Source organism: Bubalus bubalis, chromosome 1 (genome assembly GCF_019923935.1).
Source record: "Bubalus bubalis isolate 160015118507 breed Murrah chromosome 1, NDDB_SH_1, whole genome shotgun sequence".
Taxonomy (NCBI): domain Eukaryota; kingdom Metazoa; phylum Chordata; class Mammalia; order Artiodactyla; family Bovidae; genus Bubalus; species Bubalus bubalis.
In genome coordinates, this window is record NC_059157.1 from 190,254,113 (window position 1) to 190,281,209 (window position 27,097).

The window sequence follows — 27,097 nt, forward strand, 5'->3', positions numbered from 1 at the left end:
ATTCCGGTTAGTCATGGTGGATAATCCTGTTATATGTTGCTAGATTTAGATTGTTAGTGTTCTATTGAGGATTTCTGCATATGTATTCATTAGGCATATTGGTCCATAGTTTTCTTTTTTCTTGGTGATATCTTTGGTTTTGATATCGGGATTATATTGGTCTCATAGAATGAATTGGGATGTGTCCTTTTGTACTTTTTGGAAGAGTCTGTGAAGGATTGATGCTAATTCTTTAAATATTTGGCAGAATTCACTAGTGAAGTCAATTTGTTATCGTTCAGTTGCTAACTCATGTCCAACTCTTTTCGATCCCATTGACTGCAGCATGCCAGGCTTCCCTGTCCTTCTCTATCTTCCTCCTGGAGTTTGCTCAAACTCATGTCCATTGAGTCAGCTATCTCATCCTTTGTTATCCCCTTCTCCTGCCCTCAGTCTTTCCCAGCATCAGGGTCTTTTCCAATGACTCGACTCTTTGCATCAGGTGGCCAAAGTATTGGAGCTTCAGTATCAGTCCTTCCAATGAATATTCAGGTTTGATTTCCTTTAGGACTGACTGGCTTGATTTCCTTGCTGTCCAAGGGACTCTTCAAGAGTCTTCTCCAGAACCTTAGTTCAAAAGGATCAATTCTTCAGCAGTTGGTCCTGGACTTTTCCTTGTGGGAAGTTTTTCAGTTACTAAATCAAAGTCTTTACCTGTCTTAGGTCAATTCAGATTTTTTATTTCTTGTTGAATCAATTTTGGTAATTTTTGTCTTTCTAGGAATTCAGGCATTACCCCTAGGTTATCTAGGCAAACAATTGCTCATTGTATTTCTTGATGATCCTTTTTATTTCTGTAAAGTTCTTAATTTCATTTTTTATTTTAGTAATTTAAGTGTTCCTTCTCTTTTTCTTGTAGATATGGATATGGATTAAGTTTTTTTGGACCTTTTCATAGAATCAACTTCTGGTTTCATTGTTTTTTGTTCTCTATTTTCTATTTCTTAATTCATTTATTTTTGTGCTAATATTTGTGTCTTCTTTTCTTCTGCTTACTTTGTATTTAGTTTGTTCTTTTCTAATTTCTTAAGGTGGATGGATGGTTAAGTTATTGATTTGAGATATTTTTTATAATATAGGTATTCACAGCTATAGATTTGTCTCATCAGTGATGAGATAAATTGCTGCCTATCAATGTTTTGGTATGTTGTAATTTCATTTTCAGTCATCTCAAAGTATTTTCTAATTTTCTCTGTGCTTTCTTCTTTGATTCCATGTTTCTTTAGGAATGTGTTGTTTAATTATTACAAAGTTGTGAATGTTTATATTTGTGTTCTTGATGTCTGAATTTCTTTCCCTTGCCATCAGAAAACATACTTTGATTTCTTTCCCTTAAATGACATTTGTTTCCTTTAAATGACTTTTGACATTTGTTTTTTGAGTGTAACATTTAGTCTCTCCTGGAGAATGTTCCATGTGTACTTTAAAATAACGTGTTTTGAAAACTTAGCCAAGATGGTGGAGTAGGAAGACCCTGAGCTCACATCCTTATGGGCACACCAAAATTACGACTACTTACAGAGCAACTATTAATGAGAAAGACTGGAATCTACCAGAACAGATCTTCTACTACTAAAGATATAGAGAAGAAATTAGATGGATAGGAGGGATAGCGTTGCATTATAGTCAAGACCCATACCCCTGGATGTTGCTGCTGCTAAGTCACTTCAGTCGTGTCTGACTCTGTGTGACCCCATAGACGGCAGCCCACCAGGCTCCCCCATCCCTGGGATTCTCCAGGCAAGAACACTGGAGTGGGTTGCCATTTCCTTCTCCAATGCATGAAAGTGAAAAGTGAAAGTGAAGTCGCTCAGTCGTATCCCACTCGTAGCGACCCCATGGACTGCAGCCTACCAGGCTCCTCCATCCATGGGATTTTCCAGGCAGGAGTATTGGAGTAGGGTGCCATTGCCTTCTCTGACCCCTGGATGGGTGACCCATAAATGGGAGAATAATAATAATTTCAGAGGTTTTCTCCAAAGCATGAGAGGTCCAAATGCCATGTGGGGCTCTCCATCCTGGGGGTCCTATATCAGGAAGATAAGCCTGTAGAATGTTTGGCTTTTTGAAGGTCAGGGAGCTAACTTTTGGGAGAGCCTAAGGGCTGTAGGAAATAGACACTCTGCTCTTAAAATGTGCACACAAAATCTCATATGATCTGGGACCCAGGACAGAAGCACTAATTTGAGAGGAGCCTGGGTCAAGCCCACTGACTGATCTTGGAGAGCTTCCCAGAGAGGCAGGAGGCAACTGGAGCTCATCCTGGAGACATAGACAGGGGGACAGCCATTTTGGGGAGCTTCTATCACATAGACACTGGTGCTGGCAAGTACCATTTTGGAATTCTTTCTCTAGCTTATTAGCCTTGGAGTCCAGCTCTGCCTATGCCCACCATCCTCTAGATACCAGGAGATACCTCAGGTCAAGCAAATAGCTGGATGAGGACGTAGCCTCATCCCTATTGTAGCAGACTGCCTTAAGACCCCTTGAGCCCACAGTCACCCCTGGGTATGTCCACCAGAGGACCAGGACCCAGCCTGGCACACTAGTGCACAGGCACTAGACTCTGGCCCTGTAGCCAGAGAACTTGGGATGCAGCTCTGCCCACCAGTCAGCAGGCACCACCTCCAGAAAACCCTGGGCCCCAGCCCCACCCATCAACGGGCAGACACTAGCATCAGGAGTACCACAGCCCTGCAACCACCATGGCAGGGTTCAGCCCTCCCACAAATAGGCTGGCACCAGCCTTGGGACCCACTGGGCCACTGCCCACACCAGAATCCACCTCAGACACTTTAGGCCCTCAGCCACCTGCCCTAGGATCTGGCCCTAGGCACCAGAGGGCCTACACAAACTTCAGGATACTGTGTACTCTGCAGCCATCAGCGTCAGGAACTGACCCCACCAACTAGTGGCCCAAAACTTCCCTGGGACCCCTGGGTCGTGCAGCTAAATCCTAGGACCCAGAACTATCTGTCAGTAGGCCAGCACTAGCCTCAGGACCTGGCTTCATCCACCAGTGGTCAGGCACCAGCCCCGGGAACTTCCGGATTCTTATCTTACCCATCAGCAGATGGGCACTAGATCTAGGAACACCTGCCTTGGAAGACACACCCCAGAACCTGGCCCTGTCCACCAGTGAGCCAGTACTAGCCCTAGGAACCCCCAGATATCTGCAGCCAGCTACCTTGTGACCTGGCCCCACCAACCAGTGACTGACAGCCTCTGTATTAGGCAGGGCCTGGAACCAACTGCTGTGGGGGTCACCATGCCTACTAGACCACTCATAAGTCAATCCACTACAACAGAAGGACCATATAATGCACGTAGGGGGCAAACTTAGATCATATAGCTCTGGTAACCAAAAGTGAGTCTTCTTCTGTGACACATAGGACGTCTCCTTAAAAAGGCAACATCTCCGAGGCTGGGAAATGTAAAAACAGTGAATTAGGCAGAATGAGGAGACAGAGGAACATGTTACAAATGAAGGAGCAAGATAAAGCCCTAGAAGGAGAACTAAGTGAAGTGGAGATAGGCAGTCTACCCAATAAAGAGTTCAAATAATGATCATAAAGATAATCAAATAACTTGGGAGAAGAATGGATGAACAGAGTGAGAAGTTAGAAGTTTCTAGCAAAGAGTTATAAAATATAAAGAACAACCAAACAGAGATGAGGACTACAATAACAGAAATTAAAAATACACTAGAAGGAATCAACAGTTGATTAAATGATGTAAAGGAATAGATGAGCAACCTGGAACACAGTATTTAAAATCACTGAAGCTGAATGGAAAAAAGAATAAAAAGAAGTGAGGACAGTTTAAGAGACTTCTGGGACAGCATCAAACATAGTAACATTCTCATTTTTGGAGTCCCTGAATGAGAAGAGAGAAAGAGGCAGAGAACATACTTAGAGACAAAATAGCTTAAAAGTTCCTTGACTTGGGGAAAAAAAGAACAGACATCCAGGCATCCAGGTCCAGGAAACAAAGAGAGTCCCAAGCAGGATCAGCCAAGCAAGGATAACACCAAGACACATTGTAATTGGCAGAAATTAAAGATAAAGAGAGAATATTAAAATAAACAAGTGAAAAGTGACAAGTTAAGTTCAAGGGAATGCCCATATGTCTGTCAACTGACTTTTCAGTAGAAACTTAAGGCCAGAAGGGAGTGCGGAAGGGAAAAACCTACAACTAAGAGTACTTTTCCTAACAAGGCTTTCATTCATTTTCATGGAGAGATTAAAAAAAGAGTTACAGACAAGCAAAATCTCAGAGTTCATCCCCATGTTAACAAGTTCAAACCAGCTTAACAAGAAATGTTAAAAGGACTTCTTTAAGTGAAAAAGAAAAGTCCACAACTAGAAACATGAAAATTACAAAAGGAAAAATCTCATTGGCAATGGCAAAAGTACAGTAAAGGTAGTAAATCAACCATGTAGAAAACTGGTAGGAAGATTAAAAGACAAAAGTAGTAAAATAGTCTATATATGAAATAAGTATTAATACTTAAGGGATACACAAAACAAAAAGATGTAAAATATTATATCAAATCCAGAAAGCGTAGAGGGAGAGGAGTAAAATTACAAGGTTGTTAAAATATGTTTGAACTTAAGAGATAAGTCACTTAAAATAGTCATATATGTATAGGTAAATATAAACTTCCTAGTAACCACAAACAAAAATCTATAATAAATAATAATCTATAATTATCTATTACCTATTATTATCTTTAATAAGTTTATAATCCATAAAAAGAAAGGAATCCAAAGGTAGCACTGAATATATTCACCAAATCACAAGGAAAGAGAGCAAAAGAAGAAAGGAAGAAAAAGGAACTAGAAAAACAACCTCGGAGCAACTAACAAAATGGCAATAAGGACATACCTATCAATAGTTACTTTGTGTATAAGTAATCTAAATGCTCTAATCAGAAGACTTAGGGTGGCTGAATGGATATAGAAACAAGACCCATCCATAGGCTGCTTATGAGAGACTCATTTCAGATCTAAAGAGAGACAGACTGAAAATGAGGGGATGGTAAAAGCTATTCCATGGAAATGGAAATGAGAAGGAAGCTGGGATAGCAATATTTATATCAGACAAAAATTGGACTTTAAAACAAAGTCTGTAGCAAGAGACAAAGAAAGATATTATGTGATAACCAAGGGATCAATCCAAGAAGAAGGTATAGCAATTATAAATATATATGCACCCAAAATAGGAGCACCTAAACACATAAAGCAAATACTGAGAGACATAAAGGGAGAAATTAACAGTAACACAATAATAGCAGGGGACTTCAACACCCCATTTGCGTCAATGGATAGATTGTCCAGATAGAAAATTACTAAACAAACACAGGCCTTAAATGACATTAGATTAAATGAAATTAATAAATATATATGCATAGAACAATCCACCTAGCAGAATACATATTCTTTTCAAGTGCACATGGAACATTCTCCAGGATAGATTACATTCTAGGCCATAATACAAGTTTCATTAAGTTTAAGAAAGCTGAAATCATATCAAACATGTTTTTCCATCACAAAGCTATGAGAGTAGAAATCAACTACAAGGCAAAAAGCTTCAAAAAAAACATAAACATGTGGAGGTTAAACAATATGCTACTAGGAAAACTCAGCAGTGGCCACAGGACTGAAAAAGGTCAGTTTTCATTCCAATCCCAAAGAAAGGCAATGTCAAAGAGTGCTCAAACTACTGCACAATTGCACTCATCTCACACACTAGTAAAGTAATGCTTAAAATTCTCCAAGCCAGGCTTCAGCAATATGTGAACCATGAACGTCCAGATGTTCAAGCTGGTTTTAGAAAAGGCAGAGGAACCAGGGATCAAATTGCCAACATCCGCTGGATCATGGAAAAGGCAAGACAGTTCCAGAAAAACATCTATTTCTGCTTTAATGACTATGCCAAAGCCTTTGACTGTGTGAATCACAATAAACTGTGGAAAATTCTGAAAGAGATGGGCATACCAGACCACCTAACCTGCCTCTTGAGAAACCTGTATGCAGGTCAGGAAGCAACAGTTAGAACTGGACATGGAACAACAGACTGGTTCCAAATAGGAAAAGGAGTATGTCAAGGTGTATATTGTCACCCTGCTTATATGTGGAGTACATCGTGAGAAATGCTGGGCTGGAAGAAGCACAAGCTGGAATCAAGATTGCTGGGAGAAATATCAATAACCTCAGATATGCAGATGACACCACCCTTATGGCAGAAAGTGAAGAAGAACTAAAGAGCCTCTTGATGAAAGTGAAAGAGGAGAGTGAAAAAGTTGGCTTAAAACTCAACATTCAGAAAACTAAGATCATGGCATCTGGTCCCATTACTTCATGGCAAATAGATGGGGAAACAGTGAAAACAGTGTCAGACTTTATTTTCTTGGGCTCCAAAATCACTGCAGATGGTGACTGCAGCCATGAAATTAAAAGACACTTACTCCTTGGAAGGAAAGTTATGACCAACCTAGACAACATATTAAAAAGTAGAGACATTACTTTGCCAACAAAGGTCCGCCTAGTCAAGGCTATGGTTTTTCCAGTAGTCATGTATGGATGTGAGAATTGGACTATAAAGAAGGCTGAGCACCAAAGAATTGATGCTTTTGAACTGTGGTGTTGGAGAAGACTCTTGAGAGTCCCTTGGACTGCAAGGAGATCCAACCAGTCCATCCTAAAGGGCATCAGTCCTGGGTGTTCATTGGAAGGACTGATGTTGAAGCTGAAACTCCAATACTTTGACCACCTCATGTGAAGAGCTAACTCATTGGAAAAGACCCTGATGCTGGGAAAGATTGAGGGCAGGAAGAGAAGGGAACGACGGAGGATGAGATGGTTGATGGCATCACCGACTCGATGGACGTGGGTTTGGGTGGACTCCGGGAGTTGGTGATGGACAGGGAGGCCTGGCGTGCTGCGATTCATGGGGTCGCAAAGAGTTGGACGTGACCGAGCAACTGAACTGAACTGAACTGAAATAATGAATCACTTATGAAGTCAAGGTAGAAGTTGGGAAATACATGGAGACAAGTGAAAATGAAAACATAATGATCCAAGATCTATGGGATGCATCCAAAGCAATTCTTAGAGGGAAGTATATAACAGTACAGGTCTACTTCAGGAAACATGAAAATTCTCAAATAAGCAAACTAACTTACACCTAAAGGAACTAGAAATAACTAATAAAATACAAAATAGAAGGAAAGCAATCATTAAAAATCAGAGCAGAAATGAATTTAACAGAGGCTTAAAAAATAATAGAAAAAAATCCATGAAATTAAGAGCTGGTTCTTTGACAAGATAAAGAAAATTGATAAACTTTTAACCAGACTCATCAAGAATAAAAAGAGAAGGTTGAAATAAAACCGGAAGCAAAAAATAGGTTACAACTGATATCACAGAAATAACAAAGAATTATAAGGGATTACTTTAAAAAAACTATATGCTAATAAAATGCATAATGTAGAAGAAATGGAAAAACCTCTAGAAATGTATAATCTCCCAAGAATGAACCAGAAAGAAACAGAAAATATGTAGAAACTAATTACCACTAATGAAATTGAATTAGTAATTTAAAAATTCCCAGCAAACAAAATTCTAGGGCCATATGGCTTTGCAGGTAAATTCTATCAAACATTTAAAGAAGAGTTAACACCTATCATTCTCAAACTATTAAAAAAAATCAGAGGAAGGAATGCTTCCAGGCTCACTGGATGAGGCCAGCATTACCCTGATTTTAAAAACCAGAGAGAGATATCATGCAAAAAAAGAAAGTTATAGTCCAATATCACTGATGAACATAGATGCAAAAATCCTCATCATAATATTAGCAAAATGAATCCAACAATATGTTAAAAGGATGATATGCTGTGATTGAGAGGGATTTATGCCAGGGAAGCAAATATAGTTTAACATCTACAGTTTAATCAGTGTGATACACCCTATTAACAAATTTAAGAGTAAAAATAATGTTGAGTTGGCCAAAGTTTTGTGCATTTTCTTCTGTAAGATGGCTCTACTAGTTCTTAGCTGTCTTTAATTTCATTCGAAAGAATTTTGTTAGATTGTATTGTGACAGCTGACATATCAGCATACATTAAAAAAACATTAAAATTGGTGAATTTTTGTGTAGCCATTTTAATATTGAAGTTGGAAGAAAAAAAGGAACATTGTCAGCCTGTTATACGTTATTATTTCAAGAAAGGTAAAACACAACCGAAACACACAAAAAAAGATTTTGTGCAGTATATGGAGAATGGATGCTTTTGAACTGTGGTGCTGGAGAAGACTCTTGAGAGTCCCTTGAATAGCAAGGAGATCAAATCAGTCAATTCTAAAGGAAATCAACCGTGAATATTCATTGAAAGGACAGATGCTGAAGCTGAAGGTCTAGTACTTTGGCCACCTGCTGTGAAAAGCTGACTCACTGATGCTGGGAAAAATTGAGGGCAAGAGGGAGAAGGGAGTGACAGAGGATGAGATGGTTGGATGGCATCACTGACTCATTGGATATGAGTTTGAGCAAACTCAGGGAGATAGTGATGGACAGAGGAACCTGGCATGCTGCAGTTCATGGGGTCAAAAAGAGTTGGATACAACTTAGTGACTGAACAACAACAGAAGAGTGTGTTGCATTTCTATGCACTACAATGAACTATCAGAGAAATTAAGGAAATAACCCCATTTGCAGTCTCATCAAAAAGAATAAAACACCTAAAAATAAATCTAATTAAGGAGGTAAAAACCTATACTCAGAAAATTATAACACACTGATGAAAGAAATTGAAGATGATAGACAGATGGAGAGATATACTGTGTTCATGGATAGGAAGAATTAAAATTGGTAGAGGATGACCATACTGCACAAGACAATCTACAAATTCAGTGTAATCACTATCAAAATACCCATGGAATTTTTCACAGAGCGAGAACAACTAATTTTAAAATTTGTATGGAAACACGGAAGACTTGGAATTATCAAAAGAAGCTTGAGGAAAAAAGAACAGAGCTGGATATATCACTCTTCCTGATTTCAGGTTATATTACAGAGCTACAGTAATCAAAACTGTATGGAACTGGCACAGGAACAGACACATAAATCAATGGAATAGATTACAAAGCCTAGAAATAAACACATGCACTTATGGTCAATTAATACATGACAAAGGAGGAAAGAATATGTTATGAAGAAAGGATAGTCTCTTCAATAAGTGATATTGGGAAGACTGGAGAGCTGCATGTAAAAAAATGAAATCAACATTTTTCTCATACCATATACAAAAATAAACTCAAAGTGAATGAAATACCTAAATGTAAGACCTAAAACCATGAAGCTTCTAGAAGAAAAATAGGCAGAACACCCTTTGACATAAAATGCAACAATATTTATTTTTTGGATCTGTCTCCTAAAGCAAAGGAGACAAAAACAAAGTAAGCAAAAGGGGATTAAGAGGTATAAACTGCTATGCATAAACTAAGTAAACTGCAAGGATATATTGTATAACACAGGGAAGAGAGCCAATATTTTATAATAACTTTAATGGAGTATAATCTATAAAAGTTATGAATCACTATTTGTACATCTCAAATGAATATATTTTAAATCAAGTTTCAATTAAAAATAACATAGAAAATTAAGGTGAATGATAGAAATTCAAATCCCTCAGATGGTAGTATTAGGAGGTGAGGTTTTGGGAGATGCTTAGGCCACACTCTTGGAACCTTCACAAATGGGGTTAGTGCCCTTTAAGAGAGGCTCCAGAGAGATCCAGAGACTCTTCCACCCTATGAGGATGGGCACGAAGGCACTGGCTATGAACCATGAAGGCCCTCACCAGAAGGCAACTGTGCTGGCACCTTGATCTTGGAATTTTCAGCCTCCAGAAGTGTATGTAGTACATTTCTGTTTATAACTAAACAATAAAATAATATATTTTTTGAATGGATTGTTCTACAGATATCCATTAGATGTAATTGTTTTATAGTGTTGTTGAAATCTGTTTCCTTGCAGATCTTGTCTTTGTTCCATCCTGTATTGAAAATGGAATATTGATGTTTCTAACTGTTATTATTGAATTGTCTAATCGCTCATTCATGTCTTTTAATTTTGTTTCATGTATTCTCAGGATCAGTTGTTAGGTACATATGTATATAATTGTTATTTCTTATCAATGAATTGACTCTTTTATCAATATAAAATATCCTTTCTTCGTCTCTAATAACAATTTTTGTGTTGAAGACCATTTTGTCTGATATTGGTAAAGCCATTCCAGTTCTTGTTTGGCTACTATTTACAAAGTAAATATTTTTTTCGACTTTTCACTTTTAATCTGTTTGTACCTTTGAATTTAAGAATGCCTCTTGTATATTGCATATAATACATAAAAATTCCATTAACACAATTTCTACCTTTAAATTGTGATGTGTAATGTATTTACATTTAGTGCACTTTTGATAGTTCAGTTCAGTTCAGTTCAGTCGCTCAGTTGTGTCTGACTCTTTGCAACCCCATGGACTGCAGCACACCAGGCCTCCCTGTCCATCACCAACTCCCGGAGTTTACTCATACTCATGTCCATTGAGTTGGTGATGCCATCCAACCATCTCATTCTTTGTCGTCCCCTTCTCCTCTCACCTTCAATCTTTCCCAGCATCAGGGTCTTCTCCAGTGAGTCAGTTCTTTGCATCTGATGGCCAAAGTATTGGAGTTTCAGCTTCAGCATCAGTCTTTCCAATGAATATTCAGGACTGATCTCCTTTAGGATGGACTGGTTGGATCTCCTTGCAGTCCAAGGGACTCTCAAGAGTTTTCTCCAACATCACAGTTCAAAAGCATCAATTCTTCAGTGCTTGGTTTTCTTTATAGTCCAACTCTCACATCCATACATGACTACTGGAAAAACCATAGCTTTGACTAGGCGGTCCTTTGTTGGCAGAGTAACATATCTGCTTTTTAATAAACTGCCTAGGTTGGTCATAACTTTTCTTCCAAGGAGCAAGCATTTTTTAATTTCATGGCTGTAGTCACCATCTGCAGTGAAGGTGATATTTATTCCTGCCATTTTGTTAATTGTTTTCTTAATGTCTGTCTTTTTTTTTTTTTTTTGTATTCAGTCTTCTGTATTGTCTTCTTTTGTGTTAAATAGATATTTTCTAGTGTTCTCTTTTATTTTCCTTGTCATTTCTTTTACTATTTTTTGCTAGTGATATTCTTAAGGGTTGCCTGGAGCTTCTTACTGTAATAGTTTATAACAATTTAGCTTGGATTAATACCAATTTAATTTCAGTAGTATATAAAAACTTTGCTTTAGTATATTTCCATTTCTCCCCTTCCACTTCATACTGTTATTGTCTTACAAAGTACATCTTTATACATTCTGTGAAGATCAGCACAGATATAATTATTGCCTTTTGCAGTTATCTTTTATTTCAGATAGGAGAAAAAGTTATAAACAAAGATTACATTTATATTATCTTTTTTACTTCTATAGTTACCTTTTCCAGTGTTCTTTATTTATTCATCTGAATTTGAAGTACTATCTAGTGAATATCATTTCATTTTAGCCTGAAGGACTCCTTTTAGTATTTTTTATAGAGCGAGTTTTCTAGTGACATAGTCTTTCAATTTTGTTATCTGAGAACATCTTAATTTTTTATTTCCTTTTGAAGGATAATTTTACTGGAAATAGAATTCTTGTTTTGCAGTCTTTTTCTTTTATAATTTTGAATTTGTCATCTCACAACTTTCTAGCCTGAAAGGTTTCTGATGAGAAATGGGCTGTTATTTTATTGAGGATACCTTTTGCATGGTAAGTTACTTCTCTTCCTGCTTTGCAGATTGTATTTTGATAGTTTGATTATGATTTGTATAGGTGTAGCTATCTTGGAGTTTGTCCTTAGAGTTTATTGAACTTCTTGGATTTGCTATATTTAAATCAAATATGGCATGTTTTTCACCATTATCTCTTCAAATATTCATTGTACCCCTTTCTCTTCTCTCATTCTGAAGATTTTTATCAGGCACATGTTGGTGTGGTTGATAGTGTCCATGAGATGATTCTTTTTTGTGTGAGGAAGACTTTGTTCAAAGGGACTACTACATTGGGGTTTTGCAGTAGGGGAGACAGATTGTCTTCAGCTCCTCTCTTCATTTTTATTCCTCCGTTCCTTAGATTGGAAAATTTCAGTTGACTTCTCTTCAGGTTTGCCAATTATTTCTTGCCTGCTCAAATATGCTACTGAATCCTTCTAATGAATATATCATTTTCAGTTATTATACTTTTCAGCTCCAGAATTTTTATATAATTCCTGTTTGTAATTTTTGTGTCTTTATTAGTAGTCTCTCCTTAATCAGACATCATTGTCATACTTTCCTTAAGTCCCTTATACCTGGTTTCCTTTAACATTTTAAAATAGATCATATATAGTCCTTGTCTTATGTATCCAGCATTAGGGCTTGCTCAGGGGTAGTTTCTGTTGATTTCTCTATTCCCTGTGTACAGGCATATTCTCTTATTTTTGTTTTTTTTTTTTGTGTCTTATAATGATTTGTTGAAAACTGAACATTTAAGTGGGCTTTCCTGGTGGCTCCAGATGGTAAAGAATCTGCCTGCAATGTGGGAGACATGGGTTTAATCCCTGGGTTGGGAAGACCCTCTGGAGAAGGGAATGGCTATCCACTCCGGTATTCTTGCCTGGAGAATCCCGTGGACAGAGGAGCCTGGCGGGCTACGGTCCTTGGGGTTGCAAAGAGTTGGACACGACTGAGGGACTTTCACTTTCACAGTGTATATATGTATGTCAGGTGACACAAGCTGCTCTGAAAATTCAAGTCTGGGATATTTGGTGGTGCTACTTTTTATGGCAGTTTTTGTTTGTTTGTTTGGTGACTTTCCTGAACTAACTCTGTAAAGTCCATGTTGTTGGTCACGTATTTACATGAAGTCTTGTTTTGGCTAGCTCAGTGGTCACCTCACGCTCGGGCAGAGGCTTCCTTAGATGCTGGGAACCAGCAAGTGTCCTATTCTTTCCTGAAGGGCTCTGTATGTATCTGTATCAGGGGCATGCTTCAAGATGTAATCAGACAGTTTAAAGCTCTGTGTTAGCCTGTACCTTCTGCTTGTGCAGAGCCTCAGAGTTGGCCAAATGTGAGCACTTGTGGCTGTTTTGGGTCTCCCCTAGGCGTTCATTCACACAGGCTGGATATGAGCACTGCCCTCTGTATACAATGTCACCTCTACATCTTCAGGAATATACTGGAGCTTTTCAAATCCCATATAGAAGGCCTACTCCCCAACTTTTCTTCTTAAGCCTTTGAGTTAATTGTTGTCCCAGCAGTTGCACACTGTCTCAGGTAGTTACAGGATTAAACAATTGCCTCTAATTGTTTTGACATATATCTTTGAGGAAAATGCTTTTCTCACTGGGCAAGCTCTGACTTAGGTCAAAGAGAGCCTTGCACGTGGAGCCCATTAGCTATGTCCAATAATGACAGTTCTCTGGGAATAAGGCTTTGAAGGAGTTCCAGCCCTGTTCTGTCCTCTTCTGTGGCTGACAGGCTGCTGGTTTTCACTGTGATTGTAGGCTGTTGGGTCTCAAGACTAGTATAGAGTTGAAGTGGAGGTTAGGGGAAATGGTGAGAAAGCTGCTGCTGCTGCTAAGTCGCTTCAGTTGTGTCCGACTCTATGCGACCCCATAGACGGCAGCCCACCAGGCTCCCCCGTCCCTGGGATTCTCCAGGCAAGAACACTGGAGTGGGTTGCCATTTCCTTCTCCAATGCATGAAAGTGAAAAGTGAAAGTGAAGTCGCTCAGTCGTGTCCAACTCTCAGCGACCCATGGACTGCAGCCTACCAGGCTCCTCCGTCCATGGGATTTTCCAGGCAAGAGTACTGGAGTGGGGTGCCATTGCCTTCTCCGATGGTGAGAATAGGGCAAGCTAAAACGCCAAACTTGGTATTCTTGAGAATCAACCATTTTTCTTTAACACATGCTACCCAATTGTGGCAAACCTCAGGTTGCTGCTGCTAAGTCACTTCAGTTGTGTCCGACTCAGTGCGACCCCATAGATGGCAGCCCATCAGGCTCCTCTGTCCACAGGATTCTCTAGGCAAGAATACTGGAGTGGATTGCCATTTCCTTCTCCAAAATCTCAGGTTAAACTCCCAGATTTCTGGAAAAGTTGAATTTGATAGGTTTTTTTTCTTTTACTTTCATTGCATTTACTGAAGAGTTTTGTTTTTCTTTTTGAGGTCTTTCCTTTCCTATTTTCATGAACATCACTCTTTCACCTTTATTCTTTAAAGAATCTTTTCCTGTACATTGAATTTTATGTTGGCATTATTTTCTTTTAGCACATTAGAAATTTCTTTCCACTGAGTCTGGGTTTTATTTTTGTTGTTCAAAAGTCAGTAGTCAATGTAGCCGCTATTTCTCTGGATGTAATCTGCACATTTCCCATTGCTTTTAAAGGATTTTCTCATTGGCCTTAGGTTTATGTAGTCTAACTAAGTTCCATGCATGCCACCCTGGCCGCCCCCTCCCCCCACCGCACAACCGGGTTGCCTTCTTGTATCTGTTATGGCATGATGTCTTCGTAAGTCTGGAACATTCACTGCTGTTATCTAGATTTTGCTTCTGTTTTATCTTCTCTCTCTTGTCTTTCTGGGACTCGAATCATGTTTTTCACCATGTATTCTCAGGCCCTGTCTTTTATATTTCTCAGGTTCTGGTCTGTGCATGCTTTAATTTGAATATTTTCTTCTGATATAGTTTCCAGTTACCAGTTCTCCCTTCAGTAGCACCTAATCTGCTTTAAATCCCATTCATGATTTAAAAACTTTTCAGTTCTAGATTTAAAAAAAAGATAGAAACTGAGTTACTTTTTATAGCTCCTCATCTCTCATTTGTGTTTTTGACCATAGCAAGTGTAGTGTTTTTTGCTTGTTTTTTTTTTTTTTTACACCAATTTTTCAAGTGTGGTAAAATACACAGTTTAGTGCTATTATTTATATACATTCATCATGTTGTGGGCCCATCACCTCCATCCATCTTCATAGCATTTTTCATCTTGTAAAACTGGAAGTCTGTACCTAATAAATAAGAATTGCCATCCCCCTTCTCTCTCAGCCCTTGCAACCCCCTTTGATTGGTTCTACTTTCTGTCTCTCTGATTTATGAGATACTTCAAGGTACCTCAGGTAAGTAGAATCATATAGTATTTATCTTTTTGTGACTGAATTGTCTTACTTAGCATAATGCCTTCAAGGTTTATCCATGTAGCATGTGCCAGAAAGTCCTTCCTTTTTTAAGGGTGAATAATATTCAATTGTATGTATATACCATATTTGCTTATCTGTTTAAAATGTCAATGAACACTTGGGTTGCTTCCACATTTTAGCCTTTTTGAATAATACTGCTATGAATATAAGTGTACAGATATCTCTTCAAGACCTATTTTCAATTATTTGGGATATATATCCAGAAGTGGAATTGTTGGATCAAATGGTAATTTTATTTTATTTATTTATTTTGTTATGGTACTTCACAGAACACTAGCTTTATCAAAACAAGTATTAGCCATTATTTGAAATGAAAGGAAATTAACTCAGCATTGCTCTTTCATATGATGGCATATAAATACGTATACAGCATAGATACAAAGATATAAAGGCATTTCTTTCAATCATTCAACTCCATTTATGTTGTTCCATTATAATAGAATCTGGATATCATCTTATCTCTTAATATAGTGGTATCATTCACATTCATACATCAGATGATTTTTATTTTTTTTCACTCTATAAATGTTAACTTTTAATATAATCATAACCCCTCTAACCTTCATCTTGTCCAGTTTCTATCCCCCATCTACCTTCCCCCTTATACCCAAACATTTGGGAGAAGTCGACAAAATTCACAATTTGATGGATTAGACTTTCAGAACTTCCTATCCTCCTTCTTTATGTTCTGAAAAATGTCAAAAAGAACAATGAAATGACCACACATGGATAACGTTAAGAAAGATCAGGCTGATAATCTTGGATTTGATGTAAGAAAACAGTTTTCCCCTTGCATATCACAACTTCAAAATGTTATCATCCTGTAGAAGGCAAAGCATGGAGTCCCTTTCTTTTGACAAGGCTCCACTGCAGTGTGGTCATCTCATTCTCAGTAGAGGAGAGAGGCTCACGCTCAGTTGTATCCCACACTTTGTGACCCCATGGACTGTAGCCCTGCAGGCTCCTCTGTCCATGGAATTTTCTCCAGGTAAGAATACTGGAGTGGGTTGCCATTTCCTTCTCCAGGCAAATGGTAATTTTACATTTACATTTTTGAGAAACTGGCACTCTTTTCTACAGAATGTAGTGTTTCTTTGTTGTAGTAAAAACATATATAAAATTTACATTTGAAATGTATAGTTCTGTGATTTAAGTACATTCACATTGTTATACAGCTATCGCCACCATCCATCTCTAGAACATTTTTCGTCTTGCAAAATTGAAAAGAAAGAAAGTGGAGTCACTCAGTCATGTTCAACTCCTTGCGACCCCATGGATTGTAGCTTACCAGGCTCCTCCATCCATAGAATTTTCCAGGCAAGAGTACTGGAGTGGGTTGCCATTTCCTCCTCCAGGGTATCTTCCCGACCCAGGGATCAAACCCGGGTCTCCCTCATTGCAGGCAGATGAGCCACCAGGGAAGCCCTCTGTCCCTATTAAACAGTAATCTCCTCTTCCAGTCCCCTGGAAACTACCATCCTACTTTCTGTCTCTGTGAATTTGACTTGTTTAGGTACCTCACGGAGATGGCGATGGCACCCCACCCCAGTACTCTTGCCTGGAAAACCCCATGGATGGAGGAGCCTGGTGGGCTGCAGTCCATGGGGTCGCTGAGGATCAGACATGACTGAGCGACTTCACTTTCACTTTTCACTTTCATGCATTGGAGAAGGAAATGGCAACCCACTCCAGTGACCTTGCCTAGAGAATCCCAGGGACGGCAGAGCCTGGTGGGCTGCTGTCTATGGGGTCACACAGAGTTGGACACGACTGAAGCGACTTAGCAGCAGCAGCAGCAGGTACCTCACAAAAGTGGAATCAAAGAGTTTTGTCCTTTTGTGACTGGCTTATTTCACTTAGCCAGTGAATGTCTTCAAGGTTCAAACATTTTGTAGCATATGTCAGATTTTCCTTCCTTTTTAAGGCTGAATAATATTCCATTTTATGGGTAAACTACCATTTGTTTATCCATTCCCTTGTCAACAGACACCTGGATTGCTTCTGCCTTTTGACTATAGTGAATAATGCCATTAACCATGGTTGTAAAGTATCTGTTTAAGTCCCTGCTTTCACTTCTTTTGGAGAAGGAAATGGCAACCCACTCTAGTATTCTTGCCTGGAAAATCCCATGGATGGAGGAGACTGGTAGGCTACAGTCCATGGGGTCTCAAAGAGTTGGACACAACTGAGCGACTTCACAACTTTTTTTTTTCTTTTCTTCACTTCTTTTGGGCATATTTCCATATTTCCAGAAACGGGGTTGTTTTATCATGTGATAATTATGTATTGAATTTTTTGGAACTGTTATAGCATTTTCCACTGCAGTGGTAGCAGTTTACATTCCCATCAACAGTGTATAGGGTTCCAGTGTCTCCACATCCTCACCATCTCGTTATTTTCTGTTTCTTTGCTTATCCTAGTGGGCATGCAGTGACATCTCACTGTGGCTTTGATCAGCGTTTCTCTTATGATTAGTAGTGTTGTACGTCTTCTTGTGTGCTTATTGGCCCTTGATATATCTTCTTTAGAGAAATGTCTATTCAAGTCTTTTGCCCATTTTTTAACCGGGCTGTTTGTTTTTGCATTATTGCAAGGGTAGTTTTTTAGAATCTGTATTGGATGATTCTGACTTCTCCTGTCTTTGTGGGTCTGTTTTGTTTTCTGTGACTTCTGTTGTTCCTGCTCATGGTGTCTAATTTCTTTGCATGTGCTAGACATTGTATTTGCAGAATTATTTTGAGGAATAATTTGAGACCTAGGATGATTGTATTATTTTTGGACAGGCTTTCTTTTGTTATTGCTAAGGTTCTTCATACTTTTTTTTTAGTAACTTATTTATTTTTTTGGCCACACCACACAGCATGTGTGTTCTAGTTCCCCAACCACTCCCCACTGCATTGGAAGTACGGAGTCTTAAGCGTGGAACCACCAGGGGAGTGCCCAAGGCTCCTTACTCTTAAAGAAGTCACCCTAATCCTCCAGTGCAGGCCTGAAGCCAACCAGGTAAGCAAAACAAGGTACCCGTACATGAGAGGGCTGACTTGCTTTTCAGGACTTTTCCACCTTAGGGTTTATCCCTTTGTGCTTCGAGCACAAGTTGAAGGCTGGTTTCTCAGAGTCTGGGTCATGCTTTTAGTCTGTACCTGTAGCCCCTGATTTCTGGATTATTTCAGATAACTTCAGCATCCATAATAAAACTCCTAGTGAGGAGGGAGGCTCAAGAGGGAGGGGATATAAATATAATTATGACTGATTTGTATTGATGCATGGCAGAGACCACCACAGCACTGTAAAGCAATTATCCTCCAATAAAAGGAAATGTTAACCCCTCCCCCCAAAAAATAATCCCTTCCAAGTATCAGGACCTTACACAGAACGTCTCTTCTCCTTTGTGTAACTGTCCACTGTGGGTATTCCTTGCCAGGGATCAGCTTGCCTCCACATGGTGACTGGGGCCCGGCTCTGGCTGCTCTGGTTCTGCTTCTGCTAGGTTGATAGCACCATCTAGGGCCTGAACTTTCTTTTTGTCCAACTGGCAGATGGGGAGCACGGTGTGGACACATGTATGCTTCTCACCCATGTTGGCCTGGACATGACATGGACGGTAACTGTAGGTGTTTCACTGGGGAGAACAAGTCAGGTGGCCTGCCTCAGTGCAGGTATCGAGGTGAGGGAAGTGTTGTCCATGGCTAGCAGCTGCATGTCTGTTTGGTGGACACTCACCTCTGCTTCAGTCCTTCCGCTTGGCCCTGAAGCGTCTGTGCATATTCTTCTTTTCCAGCTGTATCACACTCATCTTCTCCAGGGACATAATCAAAGCCAGACACAGCTCTTGAGGTTCAGTGACTGAGCTAACACACAGGTTATCTGCTGCCCACACTGTACAATAATGGAGCCAAACCACTGACAATTACTGTGGAAAAACCTTCCATTTGAAAGGGGGGAACTGGAAGATAAATATCAGTCCTTGGTCCAATGCAAGGGTGACCCCCTGATAGCAGGTATCATGAAGGTGTCTGTCAATGACTATGAGGCAGAGGCCACCAGGAACTCACCTGGCACCTGCGATGGAACAGTTGGGACCATGAACCATGGGGAACTGTGAGGTATCAAAGTGAGGGTGGCAGAAAGAATCTGTTACAGGATCTGGGCTTTGGGTGCTTTGGGAAGAGTACAGGAGAGGAGGGTGCTGTCAGTAAGCAGGGACATTTTATCCATGAATGTCTTAACAAATCTAAGGCAGGGTGACCTAGGGCGAGGCTCAGGAAGCAGCCCTCCCTCCCCAGCGTTGGCTGCGAGAGGCCATGGGTGGTGTTTCACGGCATGGCCGAGGTTCCTGTTTGGGGTGTGCTCTGATGTGACGATGGCGTGCTCTTGTCTTGATCCATTCTGGTTCTGCTGTGGCCTCATCTGATTCTCTTACCTCTCCCGGGAGTGTCCTCCCAGATGCTTGCCCTGACCCCAGGAGGCTTTTCCTTATCCTTGTCCTCTGTACGTACAGTACCTGAAGCTTTGGGGAAGATCTTTTCCTTGAGGGGTGGGATCTGCGCAGGGTTCAGACCTTGCTTCCACCTCCGGAATTTGGAAGCTGGGGATGGTTTTGACAGTCACTGACTTTCTTTGGCTCATGCTTCTCTGGCAGAATTCCCCCCAGTTCTTGTAGCTTCTGATCTGAATGCCTTCCATGTGCCAGTCCCTACACCCTGAATCCTTTCTTAGCTGCGCCCCTCTGGCCTGGTTATTATCTTTGCTTTCTTGTGCCTATGTCTTTCTGCTCATTACTGTGGGTGGGAGAGGAACCCTCCTGTCTGATCTGTGTGTACTGTGGAGCCCTCTGATTGACCAAGGAGGACACACGTCTCAAAACAGTTTCAGTCTTACGTCTTACTCTTGGGGTGCAGAGAGGGAGGCTTTTCCCACAAGGTGAGGCCCAGGTTTCCCGACTGTCTTGGAGTGCTTTCCTGTCTCTCTCACAAGTCAGCCAGTTTTCCTAAGCTCTTCTCTTCTGTAATGCCTGTTTTGGCAGAGCGGGTGACGGTCACCCAACCTGCTGGCAGTCCTTTTCCCTCTACGTGTGAGTGTGGTCTGCCTTCAGATGGTTACCGCTCTGCAGCATGTAAAATAGGACTTCCTCATCTCCAGCTGCCTGACCCCCATTTTTATTACCGTATCACCCCTTTTCAAAGAAGCCAGTTGCATCCTAATTCATCTCTGTTGAAATATGTATTTAATGAGAGAGACTTTAAAAGAGGAAGATCTCAGATTTAAACTCTTTCTTTGGGGATTATTGAGCCATTTTCTGTTCTCTGCTGCACTGCTTGGGTGTGAAGCCATATGTTCGTGGCGATTTTCTAGGCAGACATTATAAGGGCACACTGTTGGTATTTCATCTTTTTCTTGTTTTTAGCTGTATTCACATTGGGAAATCAAGACATTTCTGATTTCTTATAAGAAGAAAAAATTAGATGCTTCAGTTTTGGGACTAAATTGGGATATAAATAAGATAAATAAAGTCAGTGAAGTAAATCACTTTGAAACCAAGTAGCAGTGGTGTCGGAGACGCACAGAGCACCCTCCCTTCTCTCTGGTGGCTGTAGCTTATTGCCCCCACCCCCACCCCTCGCCCCTGCTCTGAGTCTGTTTCTGTTTTGCAGAAAGGGGCATGTGAGTACCTGGCCTGTGTTCTCTTGGGAGCTTCTCTTGTGGAAGCGAAATGAGATGACTGATGTGCACGCATGTTCAATAGTGAAACTCTCTGGGTGGAAAAGGCATTATTATTTCATCCTGAAGTACTTTTGGGGGTAAATAATTTATTGGCAAACTAAGTTCATCCTCTGAGGCCAAGCGCTCCTACCATAATGTACCCAATCCAGCCTTGGAAATTTACAGCACCTCAGAGTGAGGAGGGCAGCGGGCCTGTCCTTCTGTGACTTTTATTGAACTGGGTGCTTTTCCAGGGATTTCTGAGCTCTATTCACAATTGTCCTTAAGCAATTAAGAAATAGTCCAAAGTAGTGACGCTTCGTTCAGAGTGCAGCTTTCAGGTATCTGTGGTACGACACAGTTAATAATCGCCGAGGAGACTTTGTGTCCTCGACTGGTAATACAAGTTTTCATGGAATTTTAAACAGATGAGATTTTGTAACAGAGCCATGTTTCTTACTGACATCTTCCATAACCCCTTATGATTAAGCTGTTGCTGAATTTCCCAGACTTGATAGATTACCTCATTAATTAAACAGACAAATAGTGAAATAGGTTATGTTGCTTACTGAGAAATTGTTAACCATGAGGTAGCTGTACTTCTCTAGGTCCACTTAGGAAACAGACTTTTCATTTAATGGTCTTTTCAGATTCATGTATTACCATGTGATAAGCATGGAGACTGACATTGACAGAGGTGTGTGTTTGTTGCTCAGTTGTGTCCAGCTCAGTTGTGTCCAACTTTTTGTGAACCTATGGACTGTAGCCTGCCAGGCTCTTCTGTTCATGGAATTCTCCAGTCAAGAATACTGGAGTGGGTTGCCATTCCCTTCCCCAGGGGATCTTTCCGACCCAGGGATCAAACCCTGGTCTTCTGCGTTGCAGACGGATTGTTTACTGTCTGAGCCATCATGGATGCTTGACAGAGGCATAGTAGTTACTTTATCTTAGGGCACTGGGGTGGCATGTGGACCACTGGTTCCCACAGGGGCTGTGACCTTGGTTCCCGCCACCTCACTTTCCTACTTCTTGGAGTTCCTGAAGCTGGACTCTGGCCCCTGGGGACACAGCACTCTCTCCCTGGCACACTTGGCTCTGAGGGGCTTCTTGCTCTTAAATATACCCCATACGGTGCCGGTCATTTCTCTTTTTCTTCTTCTGGGCACCACTGCAGCTTCTGGGCACAGCTTCTCCGGGGTGGATGGGACAGCCTGAGAACTGGTGGAGTATCCTCACTGCCAAGTGCTCTGTGGCCAGCCTCTAGGGTCTCTCCCATCTGGCAGGGCCGAGGCTGTGTTCTCTCAGACTTGTAAGAGGAGCCTGGCTGTCAGCCCCGTCCTTCAGACCCAGGGGGAAACACCTGGAGCTAGGTTGTGGGGTTGGTTTGGTGAGGCCAGGGTCCTTGGCCAAGACTGTCTGCCTGCGGTCAGATCTGAGTCAGGTGGGTGCACCTTCCAGACAGGCCCAGCTTGGCGGGGCTCCACCAAGGGCGAGGCCCTGCACTGTCATCCGCAGCATCCGTTAGGCAAAGCACCAAGGGGAATCCTGAGCTGGAAGCGGGTCTCGAGCCTGTACTGAACAGAGGATTAAATTTCACACTGAGGCAAGGGCCCTCTGGTGAGTGGTCGCGGGGCTGTCAGTTACCCCCACCTCCCATAAGGCTCAGGCTCAGGACCGTTGCCATAGGCCTGTCACTTTGCCCATGAAGGCCAGCCAACCTGAGATCCCAAGCCCCTTGTTGGGCCCCAGCACCTACAGGATGACAACGGAACCTGTGTCTATGGACGTTCAGGGCTCTTGGAGACCCTTTCAGGGGTTCATGAGGTCAAAACTGCGTTCATAAGGGGAGTTCCTTTCTCACAGTGTTGACATCTGAGCTGATTGCAGAAAAGTGAGGGCAGGCACACTGCTGGCACCTGAGCGGCCTTGAGGCCAGGCCCAGGGCTCTCACCGACCGAGTCCTTCAGCACTGCCACCGCCTAGAGAGCCGCTTACACACAGAGCAGTGTCCTTAATGAAACAGTAAGAATTATCAATCTAACGAAGTCTTGACTCTTGAGCTCACGTCTTTTACATGTTTGGAGAGACAGACTGGGGGTTTGCATAACGTGTGTCTGCAAATGGAATCACAACAACTGTTTCGAGGAAAAGCACTGGTGCTTTTTTTGGGTGGATAGCTGAACTGCTCATGGAATACTGTTTTTGCTTTAAAGAATAACTGACAGACAAACCATGGTTATGCAGATTTGTGTTTTTGGCAGACAATGTCTGAAAATTTAACTAAGTGAGACTGTGACTTCAAAGGAAATAACTGCGGGTATTTGTCGCAACTGACAAAATTTGAGTTTTCAGGCAAAAATTAGAATTTTGAAAACTTGTGTCTGACTTGGTGAGCTTGACAGCTCCCCAGTACTTAAAGATGTTTCTGATGAACTCAGTGGTGATGTTAACAAATGTGAATTGTTTGACATTTTATACTGAAATGTGTTAATGAAGATCCTGTAACTCAGTGAGCCAATATTTGCCAAATGCCTAATGCATGATGCCATGCCAGCCATGCATGGGTGAAATATATGTTTAGGGTGCAAGAGTGAAAAAAAATGAGTTTTACTGTGAAAAACTGTAAACCCCATTGATGGGGTTTCAAATTCCGTGTTCCAAAGTAGCTTTTAAGAAATGACCACTTGCCAAGTTTCAATGTCATATTGAAGAATATCTGTGATGATCTGTAAAGCCTGTGTAAATACTCCTGTTTTCAACCACATGTCTGGGTGAGGATGGGCTTTTTTCACATACTTTAATCAAAACAGCATTTCACAGCAGCTTGAATACAGAAGCAGGTGTGGCAATCCAACTGTCTTCTATTAATCCTGACATTAAATAGTTCCAGAAATTCTTCTCACTAATTTATTTTGGTTTGGAAAATATAGTTATTTTTATTAAAAAGTGTTGTTTTTGTTATTATGTAATTGGCTTATTATTCATTGTGAATGAATTACCGAATAAATAATTTTCAAATCTCTGTGTTAATTTCAAGGAAATATCAATAAATAGAATCCATTTAAAAAATAGGGCCTTCCTGGTGGCTCAGATGGTAAAGAATATGCCTGCAATGCAGGATACCCAGGTTTGATCCCTGGGTCGGGAAGATCCCTTGGAGAAGGGCATGGCTACTGACTCCAGTATTCTTGCCTGGAGAATCCCATGGACAGAGGAGCCTGGCAGCCTACAAGGGGTCCTGAGTCCCAAAAGCTTGAGAACCGTTGGTGTGGTGTTGTCGGGAACTGTGGTGCCTGCATGGAAATGCGGCTGTGTTTGGTGAAGAATGTCAGGGGACCACGGAGGTGACAGCTGTTACCAAGCACCGAGTCAGAGAGAAAGCAGAGTTCCTCTGTTTGTTTGTTTTTAAGTAAATGCTAATAGGAAAGTGGGTTCAACTGGAAGATTGACACTGGAAAGAAACTGAGAGATTCAACTTTCATATTATAAATAATTTCAGAAATTGACATCAGAATTTGATTTTCAAGACAAAAGCCCTACAAAAGCAACCAACTGAGCCGGCTTTATTTGTGAAATAAAGAAATAAAGGCTTTCTTCTCTAACAGGAAAAAGACAAAAGCCCTACAGGCGCTTCTGCTCTGTGATGGGAAATCTGTCTCCCCAGGGGAGACACAGCATTTATTAGCACCAGCGTTACTCGTAGGGTATATACCTCTGTGCTGCATACTAGGAGGGAGACCAAAGATATTATAGATGCTTTTTTTCTGACGCTAAAGGACTTATTTCTCCAGTAATTTATGAGGGAGAGAGGGTGGGTAGGACAAGTTCTCAGCTGAAAGCTGTGTGAGAAGATCCAGGACGAGGAGGCAGGAAAGTCGTGCCTGGCTACAGCCACTACTCTGCAGAGGGTCTGGGTGACTGAGGAAGAGGGAATGACCCTGGGTCTGGTGGCTTAGGTCCCCTGCACAGAATGCACATCTCACTGCCTGGTGTCAGGAAGGAAGCTGTTGGCTGGCTCCCTTGTGGTTCCTGGGCCCCAGTAGTGCAACAAAGGTGGAGAAGCATGCCACCCAGTCACAGGGCGGTCATCATTGCTGGGGGCAGTGCCTGGGGTGTGGAGGCGTTCTGTGCTCGCCCTGGCTCTGCCTCGACACCTCTCCCTGGGTCACGACTCTGGGCTGCTCTGTGGAAAGAACAGTAAAGCTTCTTCTAATGAAAATTGGGGAGTAGGGAATTCTGATTAATTGCATTTCCCTTTCAGTTCCCAGACCATCAGAGAAAAATTTTAAACCCTAAGATTAAGTTTCTAATTTATTATCTAGAATATGTTAAATGTGATTGAATCTTTCTAAAAAGACAGGATTTTGCAGGGCTTCAGGGCATTATTGACCATAGATTTCATACTATTCCCAGGTTCCTGAGAAATCCTAGCTGGTTCAGCTTTCCCATCTCAGAGCAGAAGTGCCTGCAGGGTGTTGTCACTGTCACAAGTGGCTCCTGTCCCCAGAGCCTTGCTAGAGAAATGAAGTCCGAAACTGGGCCTCCTGTCCTTGATATGCTAAGCTGCATGTGCCCTTGAGCTCTCTTAATGCCTGTGTCTTGTTCTGGAAACTGAGTGTCACTGAGGTGGGTGTTTAGTGACCAATAGGAAGATGGGTGTGTGGTCAAGGTCTCTGCCAGAGCTGAGTGGAGAGAGGGCACCTTGAACTTTGGCTCACTTTCTAAACGCCGTCATCACCTCTTGATGGTTTAAAGTCATTTGCAGGAGTCTCAGCCCCCTTGTCCACCTGCCCTTCCCCCAGCACACACGCATGTGCGTGCGCACACACACACACACACACACACACAGAGGCATGGTCTCCAGAATGAAGGAATAAGGAGTAATGACAGTGTGGGAAATGACCTGAAATTGTTGGTCTTCAGGTCATTTGGAAGAGCCCTGGCGACCCCTGCCCAGAGACGTAGTGTCAGATTCCTCAGAGACGTAGATGAGGTGATCTGTGCCCGTTTTAGCTCCCTCTGACATTTTTCATTTCCTTGGTGCCTGGAGACTTTCCTCCATTTGTGGGCCATATCTGAGTTGCTCCATGGAGCGCAGGGCTGTGGCACTTGATGTTAATGAGCTGGCTGGTCTTTAAATAGCACAGCTCCTAGAAACAGAATCACCTGTTTTACAGCCTGGGTTTGAAGACGATTGTTCAGAGAGGATTCTGAATGGCTGCTTGAGCATCAGAAAGACAGTAAAGTGCTCCTCACTCCACCCCTACTGTGAGGCCAGACTGGCTGCGGACCTACACGCTGCACCACAGACGTTTCCTCTAGGCCCGGCCGGATCATCCTTCACGATGCGTTACACTCAGGCTGCATCAGGATGGAGAACGGCCAAGCCAGAATCTTCTTGATTATCGGAAACTTAGTCATTTGTTCTCTGAGTCAGCTTGATGGCGTGTAATGTTCACATCACACTCTGCTGGGGCCGGGCCAGGAACCAGCACGCTCGCCAGCGTTTCAGCAATAAGCTAATCACTCCCACATTCCTAGCCAAGCGCTCCACTGGAATTAATACTGTCACTGCAGCAAACCAGAGTCCTCACAAAGGTTGCTCTTTCTTTCCCCATGTCATATGCTGGCATGTGCTTTCATCACGTGAGCCCTAAGCCCCTTCTCCTTTAGAAGGCCTTTCCAGGCTGAGGCTGAGATGTGCTGCTAGGAATTCAGCCCAACAGATTGTTTACTGAAAACACAGGGGCGCGTCTTCCTTTAATCCAGGGAGCCTATGATCCGCTGGGGCTGGGGCATGGCACACAAACTCATGTGTCCTCAGGGCTGTAGGGGTGTCAGCCACATGGCATTGGAGAAGAGCAGAAGGATGTGGGGCTTTGGGGAGGCAGGCACTTCAGGGGGATGGAAGAAGGCCTGGGGGAAGACAGGCATCTCAGCTGCGTCCTGGAAACGGCAGGATGTGGGCAGGCGTGGTGGGTGGGCAGTGGGTGACCTCTGTCCTGCTTCATTCCTACACTTCTGTGTTCTAACTAGTATGACAGAAAAA

General features: G+C 41.7%; 1 protein-coding gene across 4 annotated transcripts in view; it reads left to right on the forward strand.

Annotated features, from left to right (window-relative positions):
• The window catches only part of PCBP3 (poly(rC) binding protein 3), a 231,169-nt gene that overhangs the window by 14,992 nt on the left and 189,080 nt on the right, over window positions 1-27,097 (forward strand). The gene's annotated exons all lie outside the window — the stretch shown is intronic.